Here is a 22,215-nt window from a genome sequence, read left to right on the forward strand (position 1 = left end):
GGTGCTCTCAGTAGAATACAGTAGATGAGTTTATCTACTGGCGCTCGATCACAGACCCGGCTGACGCCTCTCACCAGTCAGAGCCAGGCTGCTCTAAAGGATCTTACCCCGAGGAGAGTTCTGTCTTTCTCTCTCTTTCTTTCTCTTTTTCTTCCGGAAGGTTTTATAAAACCCAGTCCAAATCTTTTTCGAGTGAGAAACGCTGAGATGTTTTAGATGTGAGTATTGGTCTGATGCCCCGTGTCTCCCTCCATCCTCCCCCATTTGGCATCTCTTTCTTTCCTTTCACTTCCCAGCTCTCACTTTCAGAGAAGAGTAGGTGTGAAAAGGTCTGTGGGATTTGTGTTTTTTTTTTATTTTATTTCCTCCTCTTCTTGCTTATGGAAGTTTTGTTTTTACACCAGGAGAACTAAAGCACAGCGCGAGGCGTGGGCTGCGGTATCACAGAGGCAGTGGGAGGAAGGTGTGATCACAACCCTGCAGGCTCTGATCCGATCGCACGTCATGCTTCTCGGGCCCCGTTCTGTGAGTTCGGCCCACTCGTCCCAGCTTGCAGCAGCTGAAGGAGCTTTCTGCTTTTTTTTCTTTTATTGAGCTTTTTTACCCAACATACTTTGTATTGAACCGTTGTCGCCGTCTCTTTTCCCGTCTACCTGCGCCCACCCACGGCTCCCACGGTGGAGATAAAGGTACACCGACACTGTCAGCAGTCCCTCAATGAATTCCCAACAAGCTTTAATTTCCAGACTCATCCATAATTCACCAACAGAGGGCACCGAACAGAGCGGCATCTCGCTGGATTAAAGGCCCAAGTACTGCATCTATTCCATTCGGTTTAATTTGAATAGATTTTATATTCATTGAAACAGCATTTGAGACGTCCAATTTCAATATGTTGAGAGGAACAAATGGAAGAGAAGGGATGGAGGAGAGACGCCGGGGGAGATGGACCCTGACTTTAAAAACATCAGCGTGGATGGTTGGGAGTCTTTCTTGGCTGCTTTGTCTTTGGTTTAAAGGCAACAACCAGCAAATGGTTCATATTCATGTGCCGATTCAATGCTGCACCTCCGTATAAAAGAAATGGTTGAAGGAAACGTGCACCCATAATGCAACTCCACATCACCTTTCATTAGACGTTTAAGTTCAATTATGAGCTGTTTTTATACTGGACAGTAAGCCGCCAATTTGGCCGTCCTTTTTGCAGAAGGAGGTATGTTGGGGGTCTGTTTGACGCCTCGGAGGGAAAACTTTTTTCCGCCTCCATTGCTTTCTAAATCCAAGCCGTTGATGTGCCGGCAATCGCATGAGACGGGCAGAGGTGTCGATGACCTGCACTGTTGTGCGACCCACAGCTGATCACAGCAGTCAGTCCATCACTTCATCCGCGGACGTCAGGATGAGCAACTGGACAGCTGCTGAGATCCAGGAGATGTTAGCATCTCCTCGGTCTCTGCAGCTGTCTTCGTTGTCTGCTTGTTGTTGTTGTTTAAACTCCAGTGGGGTGAAATGCAAAGCTCTTATTTTGAAGACAAATTCGACCTGCTTCCTGTTAACTAACGGAGGGGGCGAGGCGCTCTGCCGCACGCTTCCTTTAATAGCGGGGGCTTAACGTCGGTGTGTGTTTGACTGAGGAGGTGACAATACGGGCCACATTAAGTGTAAAATCAGTCGAGTGCCCCTTTAAATTACCTTCATCTTACTGTATCATATTTGTACAAGCCCTGTGATTGGCTGCACGTGTTAATGCTCTTCCAGTAGTGGTAGGAGCTTCTTGACTGACAGCTTCAAGTTGTGAATCAGTTGATAAATGGCTGCTGGCATTGTGACGATGCCAGAACAAGCCTCACAGCTGTAGACATCTGCGTACGTAGACGCAACCGACGACAACTGATGACATATTTTGAAAGGTTGCCCCACTTCAAAGAGAGAGAGAGAGATTTTAAACAACCACCATTTGTAACTCTCCTCTGAAGGCCGAGGCACTTAAAAAAAACGACGGAGTAAAGATTGGAAACGTCTCCTCTGCCTCATCCTGAGAGAGACACGACATTTATAGAGAGCCTTTCGTCCGACTTCCTGCAAAGTAAATTACCGTCAAACTTTTCCTTTGACTGACTGCAGGCTCTTCAGGTCTACAGTGTATCAGTCGATCGCCGGGTCCTCTTCCTCTTCCTCCTCTTCCTCCTCTCTCTTTTGTTTCCAGTCGCACAGGCTCGGCCCCATCAGTACCTCAGGGCTGACATGTCCGCTGATGCTAACAAATGATGAGCGTCCCCACTGACAGCAGGTCCATCCGTCAGTGTCAGAGTAATTCAATTTTATAAATATAATCAAAGGGGTCTGTTATGGAGGGACTTGTAGCGTAGTGGAGTCTGACCTGCTCGGCGTCATGGCTGCAACAACAACAACAACAACAACAACAACAACAACAACAACAACACACACCGTCTGCAGCCACATCAACACGAGCGTGATCACCGCACAACACCGACAGACGTTAGCTCGGCACGAGTAATGAACAGAGAATCTGCTGCGCAGTTTGTCTTGAAATCTAATAGGAAAGAGGAAGTTGCCGGTGGCATGCCGGGTTTGATTGATCGGCTAATGGAGGGACAATTGATGCTTCCACTCCGGCGTCATGATGATTTGTTCCGCTTTAAAAAGGAATTGTGCTTAAAACACTCCGCGTGACAATTCGACATTACTCAAGTCGATGAATATACTGCAGGCAATTTGCCGCCTACTGATCAAAAAGAAAAAAACAAGTTCTGAAGCTACTGAAGGCAAACAAACATGAAACCACAGATTCATTCATTCATTATCAGCCAAAGCAGGGCCGCAGAATTCCCACTGACCAGCATTCGCAAATTCAGCGTTAACTGTATGTTTTGCTGAAACAGAGGCTTCACAGGAGCCATATGCTCAATAGAACGCATCTAATTAGCTGTTAAATGAGGCGAGCTTTGACCTGAGAAGCTCCCTCAGAGGGGTCGTTAATCCCCGCTGAAGCAGTTTGAGGAATAATTGATCGGAAGGCCCATCAAGATTTGCTCCGCAAGGACGCTATTGACCGAAAGTACTCAGAGAGTCCTTCCACTCGTGCTGCAAACTAAAACTACAGAGAAGAAAGAAGAAGAAGAAGAAGAAGGAAAAAAAAGAAACTCCATGTGTAGATGATCACAAAAAGAGTGAGCTGACAGGGCCTTCAGGGGTTCTCAAAGACGCTGATCTAATTAGTGGCAATAAAGGCTTGGGAGAAGTCCTCTGACGACGGTGCTCTCGACAGAGATTATCTCTCTCCCAGAGAGTGGAGCTGCAGGCCGAGATCAGGACTCACTCGATGCTGCTGTAAGTCGCCCGTGAGGCACAACGCTGTGTGAAATCGCTCCATTCAGAAAACAAATAAAAACTTGTCAGGATCTGAAGTTATCTTGCGCTCCATCTGAAGCCACAGCAGCTTCAATTAACACCCGAATGGAGAAAAAAAAAAATAGAAAATCTCTCAAAGACGTCAACTTTACAATTTGTTCGTTTGGAACGGTATTTTAAGCCAAAGATCAGAGCGAGAAATAACAGGACAGACGACCGGCGAGTAACAACCTTCGTTTTGGCAAGCGAGTGGACGAACGACTGTGATTCATGCCAAGCTGGGGAAAAAAAACCTGACCGGATGAGGACGCAAAGCAGCATTTGGCTGATTTGACTCAATCTCTCGTGTTTCAAGCCCTGATAGATTTAATTTCCACAAACAATTGATAGTTTGTCGCATCTGCTGTGCTGTGGGAGACGCAGCCCGGGATGTGAGGAAGAGAGGGAGCCGAGGCAACATATGGCAGATTTAATTAATGTGAACCATCTCGTCATCTGCCTCCCTGCAGACGGTTTAGACCTGGAGGACCCGGCAGACCTCCTGTGTGTGATTCACGTCGCATTCAAGACCAATTCGCTCTGTTGGGTTCACCTGAATTAATTAGCGCGCTCTGAGCCTGAGTTTCACCTGCTCAGGTCGCAACAAAAACATTTAAAATCTAGTTTGAAAGTTGCCTGCGCGACGTGTTTTCCTTGACTTTCAGAAAAACAACCCCCCCCAAAAAAAAAGTGATTTGTCGCCACTGACGTTCAGCCGAGATGCAGACGCTGATATTTCTGATCCCACAGATCAATGAGCGTCTTTCCAGGCGCTGTTTGTGCTTCGTCATATTTCTCTGTTCTGCTAAGGAGAGTGCTCCCTTAATGGATTTGAACACTAAACTGATGAAGAGGCATTTATTGGCTTATCGGGACAAATCACATTTTTTTTTTTGGAGCAGGCTCTTAGAATCAGACCTCCTGCCTGTAATGGGATAAACAAAATGGCCTCGTCTCAAATGGGAGAGTGTGTGAATCCTGCGCTGCCAATAGAAAATATATATTCCAGAAGAGACACCGAGACGAGTTTGGCTGCTGCGCATGGTTTTGTGAAAATTTGATTAAAATGATTGAGGCTTGTGCCGGCTGGCGAGTTAAGTCCCTGGCTGGAGGTTAACCCTTTACTCTCCTACACAGAAGAAATAAACTGAGCTCTGGGCAAAGTGCAACACAACATTTGGAAAAATGAAACATGGAAGTCTAGACTCATAATCCTTTATGGAAGAATATAAAAAGTAAGGTATTAAAAAGGTGCAGTATGTAAGAACCACCTGTTAAATTCATAGAGAGAACAATCAGGGAGCAGCGTATCGCTACAGTAACTGCTAACTTTAGCTGCTGTTAGCTAGTTAGCTCAGTTAGCTTCGCAGCTAGCAGGGTGAGGTAGTTTTAGTGCAGGAGCTTTGGATCAGTGGCGGCTTGACCCAGTTTCCCTGCAGTACTACTGAAGGATCACTTTGAATAAAGCGCCACAGATAGATTAATAAATATATATATATGCCAATACCACAATATGAAGATGAGACTGATACTAGTGTCAGCTCCTCAGATCAGGCTGATAAAACCAATAATGTTGCTATATTAGATCTCGAATATGGAGAATATCTGTTGCATAAGGGCCGAGCGCCGACACATCCACCAGCGTGAAGCCTGAACGCCGCTCTCCCTCCGAGCTGAACCGAACTGTCTGAATATACAAAGTACCCAAAATAGAGAAGCAATGAAATATTGAGATTTTACGGGGGGGGTGTTTAATATCATTGTGTTCCTCCCTGTGGTGCTCTAGTGTTTCATCTGAGCACCAAATCACCCTCCAGAAGAGCAGCAGAGTCGATGTAGTGAGAAACAAACAAAAAAAAAACAAAAACACAAATATCATTGCTCACCGTCCGACGACATGACAGCTATATTTAACAGCACAATCTAATATGCAACATCTCTAAGTATCAAATCAGTTCGCCCCCGAGGAATCGTAAGACAAAACAACATTGATTGTGGAGGCCGGCGCAGTGCTCCGTCATTATCGACTGACCCTGCTGTCAGGAAACAGCCCGACAAGCTATTCACTCTGGAGACACAAAGAGGCGAAACCGAATAATCCAGCTATCAAAATAGCGTCAGCTTGGGATCATTAATGGGTGATTTTCAAACAGTTGAAACAGGTAATATTAATTCAAGGCACATGTTCAGATTCAGACTAATTTGCAATCCAGCTGCACAAGCGGTGAAAATGAACGCAGCAGCCTGAATGTATTTCTTTTATCTTTAATTCAGTGATATATAAGGTTCATTCTCTGCTTTTCCAATAAGATGATAATATATTCACTCACATGAGATAAACAGAATCCAGGATGGTCAGGCAGGCTTCGGCCATTTCCATAATTTCATGAAAAGGGTTTAGAAAAGATGGATGGAACCGTGAAAAATCTCTTGTTCATTCACCCTGAAAGATGAATACCGGCTGTGTCAGGCATGCAGCACATGAAACATTTTCCATTATTGCGATAAACACAGAAAAATAACCTCTTTAAAGTGACTGAACGGGAGGCCCGTGTTGACTGCTGAGAGTTTCACGGCCGCGGTGTGAAAATCTTCGATAAAATTTGATCTGTTTTTCGTGCATTCGTAGAGGCCGGTTTCTAAAGGAAGGCGAGAGTTGAAGAAAATGAACTGCTGCAGAAATAATGTGATTCTAATAACGACTTTATGAAATCAAGAGGGCTGCGGGTGTGTGGAGGAAACTCCGGGCACAGCACAGCAGACACACGACCATCGAAACAGAAAATATGTCCATATATAGCTGCGCTTCTTTGCCGTGCGTCTGAAACAGAAACAAGTGTCTTATTTCTACCACTGTAGCTGCTCAGAGCCGTCCAGCTATGAAAGAGAGAGTCGGTCGCAGAGCCAAACCTTCTGGAGGAATAAACACCACGAGTCCGACTCTGATCTGGAGCCGATTCCTGACGGGAGGAGAGCTCAGAGACTCATTTTCAACTTTTGGATCCATCATCCCTCCTGTTTATTAACCTGACTGCAGCAGCGATCTGCACAAAGCTTCCAGAGTTTATTAAAAAACAACTCACATTAGCAGTAGCTTGTTCCACTCACGTCATCATGGCAGCCAAGAAGTATCGATCTCCGAATGTGACGTAACTTGGAGGACAGTTAAGGTGGAACACTCCTAAAACCTAGTTCCACAGATAAATTATAAATGCACAGATAATTTGTTTTTTTTTTTTTTGTCATTAGTGAAAAACAATATTGACCTGAAGTTGAAAAAGCAGCCTCATATAAGACACAGTACTAAAATCAAAAGCCAGAAAAGTCACGTGAGATCCCAGTCTGGGATCATTAAAGTGATTCTATTCTGTTCTATTCTATTTATGCCAGCTTCAAAACACAGAACACATAATCTTAAACTAAAAAAAATACCAAGATATGATCAACCCCCCTCTCGCTGCTGTTGTTCTTCTGTTTCCCCCTTGATTTGTTTTTCGACCCTGTTGTTTGTTCGGGGTAATGAATAGCATGCTAGCGTGCGACCGACCACCAGGGAGGCTGTGACTTTGCTGGAGGGAGAACCCTGCTGCTCTCACCCAATTAGAGCCACCCAGTCCATCCGACCACCCGCTGGTCCGCAGAGAAACCTCGCTCGGTGCAGCAGCTTGCCGTTCATCCAGCCTGCTGATGAGAGGGCAGGAAGACAGACAGAAGTTAGCGCGACAAATCCTCTTGATTCAGACACAAGCGAGGACATTTCTCTCTCTCTCTCTCTCCGTCTCCTCCAACATGAAGCACTTGACTTGTACAGAAACATTGTGGTGCACAAAGAATAACTGCTTGCAAAGACGCTCTCAGCTTCTGATCTTAAACTTCTGCAGAATGCCAGAAGATCACTCAGAATATTTCATGGTTCACTTAATGCAAACACCGTTTTCACTGTTATGGTGCTGATAGTTTGATCGTCATTCAAAAATTTAGTTTTCAACAGTTTTTCCTACACTCTCCAATAAAGAGGAGCCCAAAGAAATAATTAAAAAAAAAACCTCTCATGTCTGTGAAGCTGCAGCCAGAAGGCAATTAGCTTAGCTTAGCACAGATTTGCAGTGGGAGGACAGGTATGATGGATCTGGTCCAAAGTGCTGTGAGCACAAACAAGTCCAACACCAACAGGTATAAGGTGTTAATTGGTGAGCTTCAGAAGTTGATTTTTGTTCCCTTTTCTATGCAGAACAACTGGCTTTTCTCTGAAGCTCAAACTAAAAAGATGCGTTTGATGTGACGGTAACTACGCGCAGTTGACTCACTCGGTTTTTCCCTCAATAAAACATCTTAAGCAGTTCGATGCTTTTATTAAGCTCATGAATGCATTCAAGGTAAGAGACATTAAAAAAAAGAGAGTCAAAGATAAAGTGAGGCTCCATCAATCTCTGTCACTGACGCTGAACCTTGAGCAGATGGCTCTTTCTTAAATCGTGTTTACCCACAGATGGAGTGCAGAAACACGGTACGTGGTCAAGGTTAAATAGGTCGGCAACGTTTTTTTTATCCATTCGTGGCGTCGCTCTTTGGTATGATCCCGTCTGACGAGTGCTCCCTTCCTTTCAGGCTGAGGAACCACGTATCCTTGGATCTTTCACCTTTTAAAACCCCGACAATCTTTTCTGCATTTACCCTCCAATTCACATTATTATTAAATATGTGACCTGCTTTTTTCTGGCATCAGAGAGGTGAACGAATACGGTTCCCTCTGAGTTACAAAGGCTTCCAATGTGATTTAAACGTAGCGCACAAAGACATTTGCGGCACCTCTTTAGTTGTCACTTCTCCCGTCCTGCAGCGTTGTGATGTGAACTCTCACTGATTGTGTCTGATATCAAAAACCATGCAGGAATTAAACACAGATTTATGTAGGCTGCAGACATAACTTACAAAAATGTAAAGAGAGCTGCGGTGAAAGCAAACGAAGTCTGGCGTGCAGCGATACGTATTTAAATGGGATTAGAGGACGACGCGTGTGAATGACGAGCAGAGAATAATTCAGATGACCTGCAGCTATAAGCAGTGCAGGTAAGTCCTGAGAGGGGTGACATGTTCTTCATCAGCCCGGAGGACGAGCGGTGAGATGATGCCAAGCTGCGTGATGCGTTTCACCGCCTCTGTGACGGAAAGTATATAAAAGCGTAGACGGAGGAATCTCGCTGCACGCTGATTTCTGAGTGTTTCAAATGTAATTCTTCGATGTTTTCAGCACCACGAATAAAATTATATTCACCTCTGTTGTGTTGAAGAAACATGTTTAAAACCACGACACTTTATACCAGTGAGATTGACGATCTTTCCCTTTAATCATACACACATTCATTTCCGAGTACATCTAATTAAGAATACATCAGAAGACAAAATAGAGACAACAAGTACTGACGGCTGAGTGAATCGTGCATCTTGGGAAATTGTTCCTGCTGCTGTGGCGAAAGATTCTTTTGCAGCAACCGCGAAAACTGGGTCAGACACGTATCGTAACAGCCGCTCGAAAGCAGCAATTTGAGGGGACAGAATCGACCAAATCGAAAAATAATGTGGCAACTTCAGGGTCTAAAACCTGATCGTTACATCCATTTGCTCCTGCAGCCGCGTCACTTTGGATTTGATGGAACTTCTGCTGGTGGTTGTGGATCAGTCAGCGCTGAAACAGACAGAGCCGAGGTCAACGGCAGCGATGAAACCTTTTTAAGAGGACGCTGGAGCAAAGTGGACTGATGGATTTAGACCATTTTCTTCAAGGCAGAACTTAATTTCAGGCCGGATTCTTTAGGTTTTCTTAACACAATCCACAAAGAGTACCGTAAAATTGCAGCTTTACCCAGAATACTTGTAATTTCACAGTATTATAGAATTATGAATATTCATTGCATGAAAACATTTGAATTTGAAGTTGCGGTCTTTTATATCACAGCATGAAGTTCATATTTTACTGAGTTACTGAACTGGACGACTCTCACTTTGTTCATATGTGGCGGACCCTGCCACCTTTCCTCTGAGAACAGCCTTTTCATTCAGTTAAAGGATAAAAATAAATGTTTTGTGTTATTACCTGAAGTGCCCCTTTAAGTAATGGTGACTTGTGTCTTTTAAAAACGTTTTTAAAACTCCTCAGCTGTGGTAACGTGTCTGTAAATGATCCTGTAAATTCACAGAAGATAACGATTAAATGTTGATTGATCTACTAATGAATTACTACAAGTTGTAAAATCAAGAGCTCCATGTCACAAGACAGCGCTGTAAAATCTGACCTGACTGAAAAAAAATCGAGGATGTGAAGCAGACTAACGATTTAAAACTTTTGTATCTCAAATTTAAACGAACAAGTAACAAAAAAAAAAAAGGTTCTGTTTGTTCTGTGAGTCGGGGTTGATCTGGACCTCTGCCACTCGTCACAGTTCTGTTTGTACTATAAACTTAACTGCACTCTGTGTGTTCTGGTGTTGACCTGGTAAAACAGTTTCTTGTCTCATGTGCAGTTTGTTTGTTCTTTAGTCATAAATGTGTTGCTCTCGTACAGACCCGGGGCACTCAGGTGTATTTATTAGAATTATCAACATCAGGTGCTGATAAACGGAGCTGTAAAGCTGGACGAGACGCGGTAGATGAATTGATGGCTCCGGTTAGTCCTCGACCAGTTTTACAGTCAGGGATCAGACGTGGAGGTCTGTTTTCTTGATCAGGCTTTCAGGGAACATGTGGGATTGTGGTCTGCTCTCACACTCAGATCTGATCCTAGAGTGATGCACGCTGACCACCACTGCACTGATCCGAAGTCCAAACTGTAGATGAGGTTCAGTCAAAAAACCTTCATGACGTGAAAGTGATTTAAACGGTCTCATGACAGCCGATGTCAGATCCAACCACACGACAGTTTAATGTGATGTTGCGCTGGAGAGTGAGTTTGATGTCAGGCTGTCATGACAAAGACATCTCCGACAACAGAAGCTTTGTATTAAAGTGATACAGTTGACATGAATATTAATAAAAACTCCTTCATGTCCTCGACAGGTTATTAAAGGTCATAGTTGTCATGTCTTATAAACACCGCTTCAATAAAAGTGTTAGAGAGAAAATGTGTATAAATAAAATCTGTTTTGTTGGTTTAGTTTTTGTTTGTTTAGAGCTCAAGTGATACAGAGAGCTAATAATATTTAACAACTGTGGATTTGTTACGCCTGTGGTGATTGGTCCATGCAGGTTTATGACCTCACTTAAAAGCCACGACACCCAACAAGCAGGATGATGGCAGCAATAATCGTACCCAGAAGGAGGAAGTGAGCAGGATGTGGAGCCTTCATATTGTAGATTATATAGACATAAAGACGGACTTGGGACTGACTAAAACTAGAGGGAATACTCGATGTCCACTAATGTGGCAATACACCAACAAACAAATGTCTCTTCCAGATATAATAAACAAAATGTGCTCCTACAGACCCCGGGGGAATAAGATGGTAAACTAAGAGTTTAAAGAGGTTCCCCAACAAAACAAAGTTCCCTCAAGAAAGATGTGGGCAGCCAAGAAAACAAGATAGAGCCTAAACAGACCGAACAGAGTTTCTGGCTGAGAATCTAAGGGAGCGATTCAGAACAGGTCAGAGACAGATTCAGCATCCTTTTTAAGCCTTCACAATAAGGGTGATGCTGCACCGTGATTGGCTGGGAGGGAAACGCTCCCAAGCTGCTTCCACTCCTCAATCAGGGGTCAGTCTCCCCACCTGTGCACAGGTGATCTGAATCCCCTGCAATTAGTCACGAGGGAGAATCAGTACAAACAAAGAAAGAAAAATAGCAAGTCTCAAACAATCAGACTGCTTAAAAATGACTTTCCTCAACCTGGTCAGCAAAGAAATCAATACTAGATGAGGTGCTGACGCATGAGTTCATGACCATCACGGGAGAAGCTGCAGCTGCATCACATCCAGACTCACGCTGGTGATCTGGGGGTGAGGTCAAAGGTCGGAGGCATCGGTGCCCTGTGGCGCTATCTGTCCAGCTGGGACACGTTCAGCGAACTCACCTAGATGTTTTTTAGTCTAACAGATAAAAGTTAAATGCCACAATCATATAAACACAAGGAAAATATCTGTCACGAACGTAACCTCAGTCTGAAAAGTCGGCCGTCAAGCCAGCATGTGAGCGCTGGTTAATATTAGCGGCATATTCTCTGCCATTCCTGTGTGACTAGCTCGCTAATAACAAAGCCAAAAACATATCAACTCCAGTTACAGACGTCTGAAGCTAAATTTTACTTGGGTGTAAAATTACTTGAACTCCTGGCCTCAACCTCAGTATCCTGCATGAGTCATGCACCAGTAGAGCTGTTCATCAGGTTTATTATGTACCACGTTCTGGTCATCTGTGGACGCACAGGCAGTGAAACCATTTGAAGGGCTCACTACAAGCCACAGATACTGAATATTTGATTCATCAATTGCTGTCAGCATGTTACGAGACTTTCTACAAACATAACAAAATACGCCTCGAGAATATCTTACCAATATCTTACAATCCCTGAGTCACAGCGTGCTGTATGTAAGAAGAAAAGCGTTCTCATTTAGACGAAGCAAACATCGTCCCCCGCCAGCATCACAGTAGAGTTTGAAGATGTGCCACAGAAGATGGAGATAAAAACATATCGCCTCGCTGTTGAGCAACCTCTCTGAGACAGTTCCTCTGTCACAGTAACAGAGTGGTGATGGCGCTCTATCACCTCAGAGGGACTCAAAGCTCAAATGCCCGAATGTTTGAGACTTAACGACACATTTCAGTGCACACTTAAGGGCGTCACTGGGAAGTAAGAAAGGCTTATTAAAAACAAAACAACTCTGAGAAATCTCCCTTGTGAGTTTCCTGATTGCAATGTCAACGCTCAAACTTTTCTTCGGAGCTCACACTTCCTGTCATAGCGCCACAGAAGCCGGCGCGCTCTCCGCAGTCACGTCTCTGCGTGTCGCCTGCACCCGAAGCCAAACCGCCGCTGAGAGTTCTGCTTTAACCTTGAACTACCTAGAAATCCTCCCCGCCGTGCTCCATCTATTTTCTCTTTCAGCACAAACAATCCTTTTCAGATCAAGCGGCGCCGCCGAGCGCTGACCCGCTCTCCAAACGCTCTCCCGGGACGTTAAACATGGCCGCCTGCTGGTGATTCAAACTGGTTGACACAGGGAGTATTTAGAGAGACGAGTCTGCTGCCTGCATGCGCGCTCCGTCTCCTACACCCTCCCCTCCCGTTATCCTCTGTAAGTGTTATCCACCGGGGAGCCCTGCTGCCTCCTCCTGCTTCACATCTCACAACCGCCTTTGAAACACAAAGTCTTTTGAGGGGGGAAACGGCCTATTTTGTAGTGTTTTGTGGTGACATTTTTATTTTTATTTTTTTATGTGTGTGCATCTCTCAGGGGAGCAGCAGCTTCGGCTCAGTGTGTGAGAGGTGGAGGTGTTTGTTTTTTTTTTTAGATATATATATCACAGATGGGAACTGAAGACAATCTCCTGCTTCCTGTGTGTGTTTTCTCTCAATAACTCTTGAAACCTCCTCCTGTCACTCTCCACTCTCACTGTGTCTGTTTACTCCCATTTCTCGCCATTTCCCCTGCAAGCTGTGTGTCACTGAGGCTGGTGTAACACACACAGACAACACACACATCACACACAACAACACACACAACACACACACGCTGCCCGGCTGGGACTCTGCTTCCATGTGACAACTTAAACGTCTGGCCACCATCTGTGAAAAGTCAGCCCGACACTGAATGAGAAGCACGAAACCCTGCGCTCCTGTAACGCACATTTAATTGATTTATTTTGGCTAATATGCTGCAAAAAACCATAGACATGAAGAGCAGCTGATTTCTATGGCAGCACAAAGAAAGCTAATTAAACAGATAATGGGTTTTCTATCAGGGACTTTCTTCTTCCAGCTGGATTCTTTATTCCTGTTTTTTTTTTTTTTTTTTTTCAGATTCATAGACAAGGACATAGATGAGAAGGAACATTGTCTCTCTGCTGAAGACTACTTTTTTTTTCCATTTGGACGCAGCTCACTTGTCAGTCTGCTCTTGTGCAACCTGATTAAATGACATTTACGCTCGGTGCATTAGTCTGATAAATGCATATGTAGCAGCGCTGTCACAAACACAAGCAAACACACAGGGCTTGTCGTATGCAGCTGTGTGTGTGTCTGTGTGAGTATGGCTCGTCTTGTGCTGTTCCCATGGTTCCCCTCTTTAAAAAATAATCTCATTCAGAGAACTGTTGACACTCGACATGAACTTAATTTGTTTCTTTGTGCGGGCGCCCCTGTTGTGGGGCCTTTTCTCGATCAGAATAAAAGGATGGGATAAACCAGCAGCAGCTGAGATGCACCATGTCTTCACAGCTGATTATGTGCTTGTTTCACTGTTAACACAGAACAATAACATGCATGTGCTGTAAAAATATATATATCTTGTACGTAATGTGACAGTTCAAACATGTTTCTATTCCATCATTTATCTTTCAGAAATGTGCTCCCAAGCCCGATCTTCTGCCTGACCTTCATAAAAAGCAGCATTATGCAGTAATTTCCTATTTTGTTACGATTTGGCGCCCCCTACAGTCTCTGAGTGTCACACAGCTGTCAGAGAACTAAATCCCAGGTTTCTGTTAAACAAAAAAACAAAAAAAACAAAAAAAACATCACTTAATTCATAAATGAATAATGGAATTTAAAAATCCATTTGAGTAGATCAGGTAAAAAAAAAAAAAAGCAAAAAAGTAAAATTTCAAGACATCGTTAAGACGCACTGAGTTTTGTTTTTAGTCAGCACGTAACGTTACATCACATCTGAGGAACAGTTAAATGATGTACTTATAGACTGTTAAATGTTGTTTTGGTAAATCTTATTTTTATTTTGAACTATTTATTAATGGATTAATATTTCAGTTGTATACTCTATTCAAATAATGAATTACTTTGAAATCTAGTCTATTTTTGAATAAAGAAAAATAAAGAAAATAAATGTAAGGCTTATCTTTATTGTTGTTTATGTAAATCTCTTTTTAATTTGGATAACTTATTGATGGATTAATTTGTATACTCTATTTATGATTCCTCTTCTGATTGTCCATTAGAATATCAAATAATGAAATACTTTTTAAATGTAGTCTATTTATGAAGCAATTCTAAACTAATTTATTAACGTCTATATTTATTGTACAATTAATAATTCATTTGTACACTCATTTGTTAATTCTCGTGTTTATTGTTCAATTGGTTAAATGCTTTATTATTATTATTTCCATGACACTTGTGGTCTTCCATAAATGCCACATTCCAGACTCTGAGATCATCAGGTAAAAGGATCCCAGGCTGGAAGTCAACACCAGTCAAAGAGAAAACTCTGGTCATTGGACACCTGCCCTACCAATTCAGCTAAACAGCTTTCAATGATTGGCTGACATTATTGTAAACCATGGACAATAAATCCCGCCCACAGACTCGCTGACAAATCCAGGTGGTGCGCGCCAAAAGGGGCGGTTTCCCGCGTGAAATGATTGCATTTCCCTCCAAAACCTCAGACGCTGTATTAATTACTGATGGATCTTCACTCTGGTCAGATGGCTCTTCTCTGAGGACATGAACACGGTGAGTAAACTGTTCTGTTGTAATCTGCTTTATGTGTACAGTTACCTGCTCAGTTCAGGTGTATTCATGTCTGTGTGGGAGCTGTACAGATCAGTTATTACCTGCAGATCACAGGTAATTAGCCCAGGTGATGTTCCTTAATATATGAGTTCCACATAGCCTCACTTTCATGTGGGTGAGATTTGTTTTTGCCTCAAATGTTTCTGAAATAACTCTGAACACAAAGCTGAAGACCTCTCATTTAACTGTTGTGTTGTGTTGACATTCAGCTGGAACATAATCCTTTAATTACATCCAGTTAAATCCGCGATGGACGCTATGTTTTGCTCCATGCACCAAACCTCCATTGTGAATTTGATCGTTTTATCTCTGCCGTGTTTATTGCATGAATTGTGCACAGTAAATTCAGTTTGAAACACTATCACTAAACAAGTCACTAGTTTCGGTAAAATCGGCATGATTTTTTTTTTTGTTTCTTAATGTGTTAATTCTTTAGAACAGCATGAAGTCTGGTTAGCTAATGTTTGCTGGTCAGTTGAATGGAGTGGTTATGCTATGTTAGCTAGCTGACTTTAAAGTTGTTGAGATGCACTGCACGGTTTGGGAAACACGTTAGCAGCGGCTCAGCTGGCTTTACACATTAACCAGGTTCTGACTCTATAACGAGCTTATAAAGACGCCTGAGTGATTTAATCGTCGTGTTTTTACAGACAGGTTTGCATGTTCGCTAGCGTGTGTGTCTGTGGGAGAGTGTTAGCATGCCGCCATTATCCTGCTGTGTAATGTTAGCTTGTTAATACTAGCATCGTTTACAGCCGAATATCAGAGTACAGCACAGTTAGCCAACAGGCTCCATGTGTTGTGTTAACAGTGTCTCAGTGTGTTAGTATATCAGCATTTAGAAGGTCATTTTGAGCAGCTAAAGTAGTTTATACACACAATATGCAGCCTCAGTGTAGCCTGTACTGAATGTATTCAGGGTGTTTGTCTCAGCTCTGGTTTAAATCACCGCACTGACTCCCTGTGTGTCAAAAGATAGACTTTAAAATCATATTACTTGTGTATAAAGCACTAAATGTTCTCAGGGCTTAATACATTTGGTTTACTTTTGGTTTATCATTAAAAAAAATCAGTCTTTATTATGAAATTATGATCCTGCAAGAAATCCCCTTTTTGCTGGATGTGTCTGTGATCTGATTGCATCTTCTTTTTTCTGGTACTTTATCACAATATATATATGTACTGACACAAACACATGCATGTAGTCATCATGTTATACTAAAGTACTTCCTCCTCTCTCCAGGTGAACAGTGGGACTTGTCTTCAGCTTCAGGTGGAACAGCTGTGGCCTGTACGGTGATCAGACCCAGAGAGGAGACACACTCAGTCCAACAAGGTCAGTGCAGTGGAGGTGCAAAAATTAAAGGCAGAAAGTGTGAGATTTGTCAGTTGCTGGTCATTAATACTCTGGGATCAGTAAATTATTCTACATGATATTCGAGTCTCATTCACAAGTCGTTGAATACAGACAGTTTGGGTCGGCAGAAGCCACTACAGTGTCACTGTTGGGACACTAGTCTCTCTTCCTCTTTTTCCGTTTGTATTAAAAAAAAACTAATTAAAAAGACAAACAAATAAATGTGTTAAATGGGTTTTGTTTACTTAGAGGAAATATAAACAGTGTGTTAGTTTAGAACGCCTGCATTTATTTGATCTCATTTACATATAATGTAAATGATATAATCATATTTTATTTAACATGTATATATTCACTGTTCTGCCACAATATTAAAACAACTGACAAGTGAAGTGAGCATTGATCATCTTGTTACAATCAAATGTTCTGCTGGGAAATTTTGACTTCTGTCATTTCTGTGGAGCCTCTTTGACAAACACCACCCATCCAAACACCGTTCAGACCAACTGCACCCCCTCATGGCAAAGAACCCAAGGTGTCAAACTGGCCTCCTCACTCTCCAGATCCCAATCCAGCTGAGCATCTACGGGATGCACCAGAACCAACTACCATCCCTGTTGGGGCCCCCATGGATTGTTCTTGGCTCAGACTGCATCCAGTGGAAGCTCAGGTGGATTGAGATCTGGGGAATCTGGAGGTCAGGTTGACACCTTGAGCTCTTTCCCACGTTCCTCGAGTCTTTCCTGAGCAGTTTTTGCAGTGTTGCAGGCGCGTTGTCCTGCAGGGGGCGCACTGCCATCAAGGAGTGCTGCTGCCATGAGGGGGTGTACTTGGTCTGCAGCTGTGTTTGGGTGACTGGTGTTTGTCAAAGAGACGTCCACATGAATGCCAGGACTCATGGTTTCACAGCCGAACATGGCGTTGGAACACAATGATCCATGTTACTTATTTCATGTGTCACTGGTTCTAATGTTGTGGCTCTCAGTGTGTACACATGTTCAATGCTTTTTACAAACACACTAAAAAACGTCCATAAATATACACAAAATCTCCACAAATATTCAAAATCTCCACAAATTCACAATAAAATTTGCACAAATTCACTAAAAACTTCCACAAATACACACAAAATCTCCACAAAAATGTCCACAAATTCACTAAAATCTTCCACAAATACACAAAAAACCTTCACAAATACACAGAATACTTCCACAAATTCACTAAAATCTTCACAAATTCACTAAAATCTTCACAAATACACAGAATACTTCCACAAATTCACTAAAATCTTCACAAATACACAAAAAACTTCCACAAATACACAAAAAAATTCACACATTCACAAAAAAAACTTCCACAAATACTCAAAATCTCCACAAACTCACAAAAAACTTCCACAGATCTACAAAATCTACACAAATACTCAAACTCTCCACAAATTCACTAAAAACTTCCACAAATACACAAAACCTACACAGAGACGTGAAACCATAACTGCTCCTCTTTCTCATCTTGCAGGTGATGGACGTGATGGAAGTGTGAGTATCTTTCACCTGGACTTTACGAGGGGGATCAAACATGGCTGATATATCTGCAGAGTGCTGATGGTCACTGTTTGTTTCTCCAGAACGAGAGCAGCCAGTTGGTGCTCGGCCCAGGACAGGACGGCTCTGCAGCGGGAGATCCATCCATCCACAGAGCATCAGTGACAGAGGAGAGGTGAGGTGTCTGCTCAGAGCTCAGAGAATAGAAGCTCCCTTGTTGAAATACTTAAAGTCTGGAGGAGAACAAACAGTATCAGTTTTCTTAACTCGCTGTTGTTCCTCCATCGTTACGGATCCACATCAACACATTCAGAATCTCCTGAGCAGGAGGTTTTTCTTTCATTAAGCAATCTCACAAACATTGTTTCATTCATCAAGGCAAAAACTCCCGTCAAATATTAATGTTCCCATCTTTATTTTTAATAAGTTAGGATTTGGTTAGTAATGAGTACGACTGAGGGAGACCACAAGTGTCGCAGAAAATAGTAATAAAGCATGTAACTAATTGTACAATGAATAATGGCATTAATAAAAAAAATAAAAATACATTTTCTGTATCATTATTTGATGTTTGTTTTAATGTACAATAAAATGAAGAATTATGAATGAAAATATTAATCCATCAATAAATTGTTCAAATTAAAAAGGGATTTACAATTTAGAATATTTAATTTTAAGACAAAATAAATAGCTGGATTCACAAACTGAATTAAGAATACAGATTTACCCAGAGGAAACGAAAACTGGAAAAGAGATCTCAGTAGTGTCTCATTCATTTCTCCTAGACAACTATGAGATCTATGTGAGACCAAAGTGAGGCTGTGGCTGATTTCTCCTGTTTCTCAATTGAAACAGGTGCAGAAAATCTCAACTTGGGCTCCCTGTAAGTTTCAAAAGAGATCTCATCAAGCTCTCAGTGAAGTTTCAGAATGTCCCCCCAGTGCTGGAAAGGAGCGAGGTTTAAGCGGTGAAGTCTCAAGTCTCACCTATTGGTCGTTAGGAATTTTAGGAGAAACAAATGAGAAATGTTTGAGACCAAAAAAGACTCTTTGAGCAGTAAAATGTTCCTCTGGGTAATTATGTGTGATGTGTTTTTATATAACGCAGTTGGAATTACCTCGTGTCTGAATGATGCTACTGTACATCAGTAAACCTGCCTCAGGTGAGGTTTTATTTGTTTGAAGATATTTAAATCTAAAGGAAATCTTGTTTTATAAACTGATTACTGACTAATATAATAAAGAAAACTGGACCTGGAATTAATCTAAAAAGCTTTATACTTTACTTGCTCCCTCAGTGAGCGATGCGACTTGTCTTGTCACTCAGAATGGAACATTTTAGTAGTAAGAGTTTTTGAGTTTTTAATATGAGCAGGAGGTTTTTTCTTTAATCAATCAAACTCACAAACATTCTTTCATTTGTTAAGGCCAAAAAACTCCTCTCAAATATTAATGTTCCCCATCTTTGTTTTTAATAAGTTAGTATTTTGTGGTTAATGAGTACGACTGAGGGTTTTGTCCGTCTCTCTCACAGACAGACCACAAGTGTCACGGAAAATAGTAATTAAGCATTTAATTAATTGTAAAATAAATATAGGCATTAACACACGTGAACAAATTCACTCATTAATCTTTTAATAAATAGACTAAATTACAAAGTAGTTCCCGCTAATCGCAATCTGACATTTCAGTCAAACGACTTTCAACTTGACTTGATTTGGCTCCGACTTCACTGAGCAAATGTAGAAGTCATTACAAAGACACACAAGGAGCCGAGAGAGAGAGAGAGAAGCAGTGAACATCAGAATAATTGTCTCTTGTTACTGTAACTCTGTCAACAAACATCCACGCACTGAGACTTCCTCTCCCCCGGCCGTCTCTCCTATATGGAGACAGAAGTACCTCTCGTTCTTCTGAGGATATTACCGAGCTCACTCTTGCACAAAGCTTTATTCCCCAGAAGCATATTAATTGGGGAATTTGCATAACAGGAGAAATGAGTCGCTAGTAATACAAGAATATCTAAGAGATACCATTGTGTGCTTTGTTTTATCCGTTCCCTTTGACAGCGAAGCACGTCGTTCTGTCCTGTGGCATCGGCTGTGAAGCGACTTCCAGCTCGAGCACGTTGTTTGATTCTGTTCCCCCAATCACATGCCGTAATAAGGAGGAGGAGGAAAATCAATTCAGTGCAGCTCATTGTTTTGATCCGTATTAATCAAAGCGTAAGCTCTGTAAATAAATTATGCTTTCTGAATTTCCCTGCAGGTCTTTCTGCAGACGCCCCGCTGTGCTTATTTGTCAACCGAGCCCGACTGCCGGAGCTGCTTTTTCTCAAAGCAGGTGGGAAAATGCTGTTTTTAGGGTATACGATGACTTAATAAGCGGTTTGCAGTATATTTTATGTATGGCTGTATGTATTATTTAAACTGCAGCTCATGTGGTGTAAAGTCAGCAGAAAATCCTCATTCACAGCTGAAGCTTCCACCTGAGGTCATGTTTAGTTGTTTTTCTGGTTTCATGGGTTTGTTCACAACATTTTACTGAAAAAAAAATACACATTTTGGAAAGCTTTCAGTATTTAAAGATCCTTACGTGACTGCTATTACCAAACTGTTGTTCCTGGAAGTGTGAAGAGAGATTTGAAGCAACATGTTGGTGAATAAAACAGGCGCATCCAATGATTTCCCACAAGTTCCCATGTAATCTGTAACTTAGCATCAACCAAAAGTGTGCTCGATTAAAGGTCCTGTCACTTTTCAAATACAATTACTCTAATATATATGAAAGTAGTGAACAGAAAAACAAAAGTAACATGAAAAGTGAGAAACTTAATAAACAAAAATTCACACAGCTGTTTTTCGTTGTTAATTGCCGGCTGTGTTCATCAGTTCACTTGTGTTTGAAACGTATCGGTCACGTCCACCTGAAAGAAAAGTAGTTCAGGTGCATAATTTGGTCTCCACTTTTCTGTCTCAATTCATCATTTCACATCAGTGACAAGTTACATGCACACGCTTGCAGACTGTTAGCTTGAATATTAACCTGAGAGCAGGAGCAGAGGTAGTTCTTTCTCTGATGTTCTGCTGACTTCATACAACTGCAGCCGGCTGTGATGTTAATTCATCTGTTAATACAGGCGGTTAGCTCTTTTTTTCTTTTGCTACTATGCTGCAGTTAATAATTTAAAAAGTTACCCAAGCAGGCTACATGTAACTGAGTAAGTGTAACTTTTACTTAGGTAAAATGGAGACAAAGCTTGAGTTGACTTCCAGTGAAATTTAAACACACACATGCAGAAAGGCACCTTTTCAGATAAAAATACAAATATGAGATATATCTCTGAACTGCAGACTCCCAGATTCCAAATGTTTCAATCAGTGATCGGATCCCTGCATCCAAACGGCAGTGTGAATGTGTCCACTGTGTGAGGGACAGGAGATCCCCTCTCACCTCAGGAGTCGGCGGTTTTAAGGTCAGGAATTCGTATGAGGTGCGATTCTCTTTGCCTCAGCTGTTAACAGGAAAGAATCTAGGACACTCTTAGTGTCCATTAAAGTGAGGAAGGGTCACTGCCCCGGGGAAGTCAGATCGACTCAAACATCAGAGGACCGCTGGCTCGGGGAAATGTGTCACCACTGGTTCTGTTTGATGAAGACAGTCTGTCAGACTGCAGAGAGCACTGTGGGTCCTCTCTCTGTGCTGCATGTATTAAAGAGAGTTTGTAATTTAACTCTTTACCTTGACAAGGAGAGTTCCCCTTACAGTGCATGAGGGCCCTTCAGTTACAGCACAGAAGGTCAGCTGAACATGTCAGATGACGGAACATATGAGGATAAAATATTACAGTTAATAATAAAGCAATACTGAGTGAGTAGCTGCTGTTACCTGGATTCAAACTGAGCATTTACTTCCTGCTTTTAAATCGTGAGTTGAATTTAAATGATTGACTAAATCCTTATAACTGTGTCTGAGGTTGTCCTCTGTTTTCCTTGTGATTTGCACCAAACGGCAGCTCATAATCGTAACAAACTGTAACTTCTCATCTCGTATTTTCCGCTAACCTGGGACTGCCATTCATCACGCTGTGGGTTTACCTTCAAGGTAAATTATAGCTTTCAGTGAACTTGTTGCTGTCCTGTCCTCGAGTGACGGTTGTAGCTACAT

At 42.1% G+C, this 22,215-nt stretch overlaps 1 long non-coding RNA gene across 1 annotated transcript; it reads left to right on the forward strand.

Moving 5' to 3' along the window:
- The first annotated feature begins 14,963 nt into the window (after positions 1 to 14,963).
- LOC119024922 lies at positions 14,964 to 18,171 on the forward strand. The gene is made up of 4 exons (XR_005076643.1): positions 14,964 to 15,088; positions 16,392 to 16,484; positions 18,024 to 18,043; positions 18,133 to 18,171. It is a non-coding gene; the product is annotated as an uncharacterized LOC119024922 (long non-coding RNA).
- Positions 18,172 to 22,215: the final 4,044 nt, after the last annotated feature.

Source organism: Acanthopagrus latus, chromosome 8 (assembly GCF_904848185.1).
Source record: "Acanthopagrus latus isolate v.2019 chromosome 8, fAcaLat1.1, whole genome shotgun sequence".
In the NCBI taxonomy this organism is placed as follows: domain Eukaryota; kingdom Metazoa; phylum Chordata; class Actinopteri; order Spariformes; family Sparidae; genus Acanthopagrus; species Acanthopagrus latus.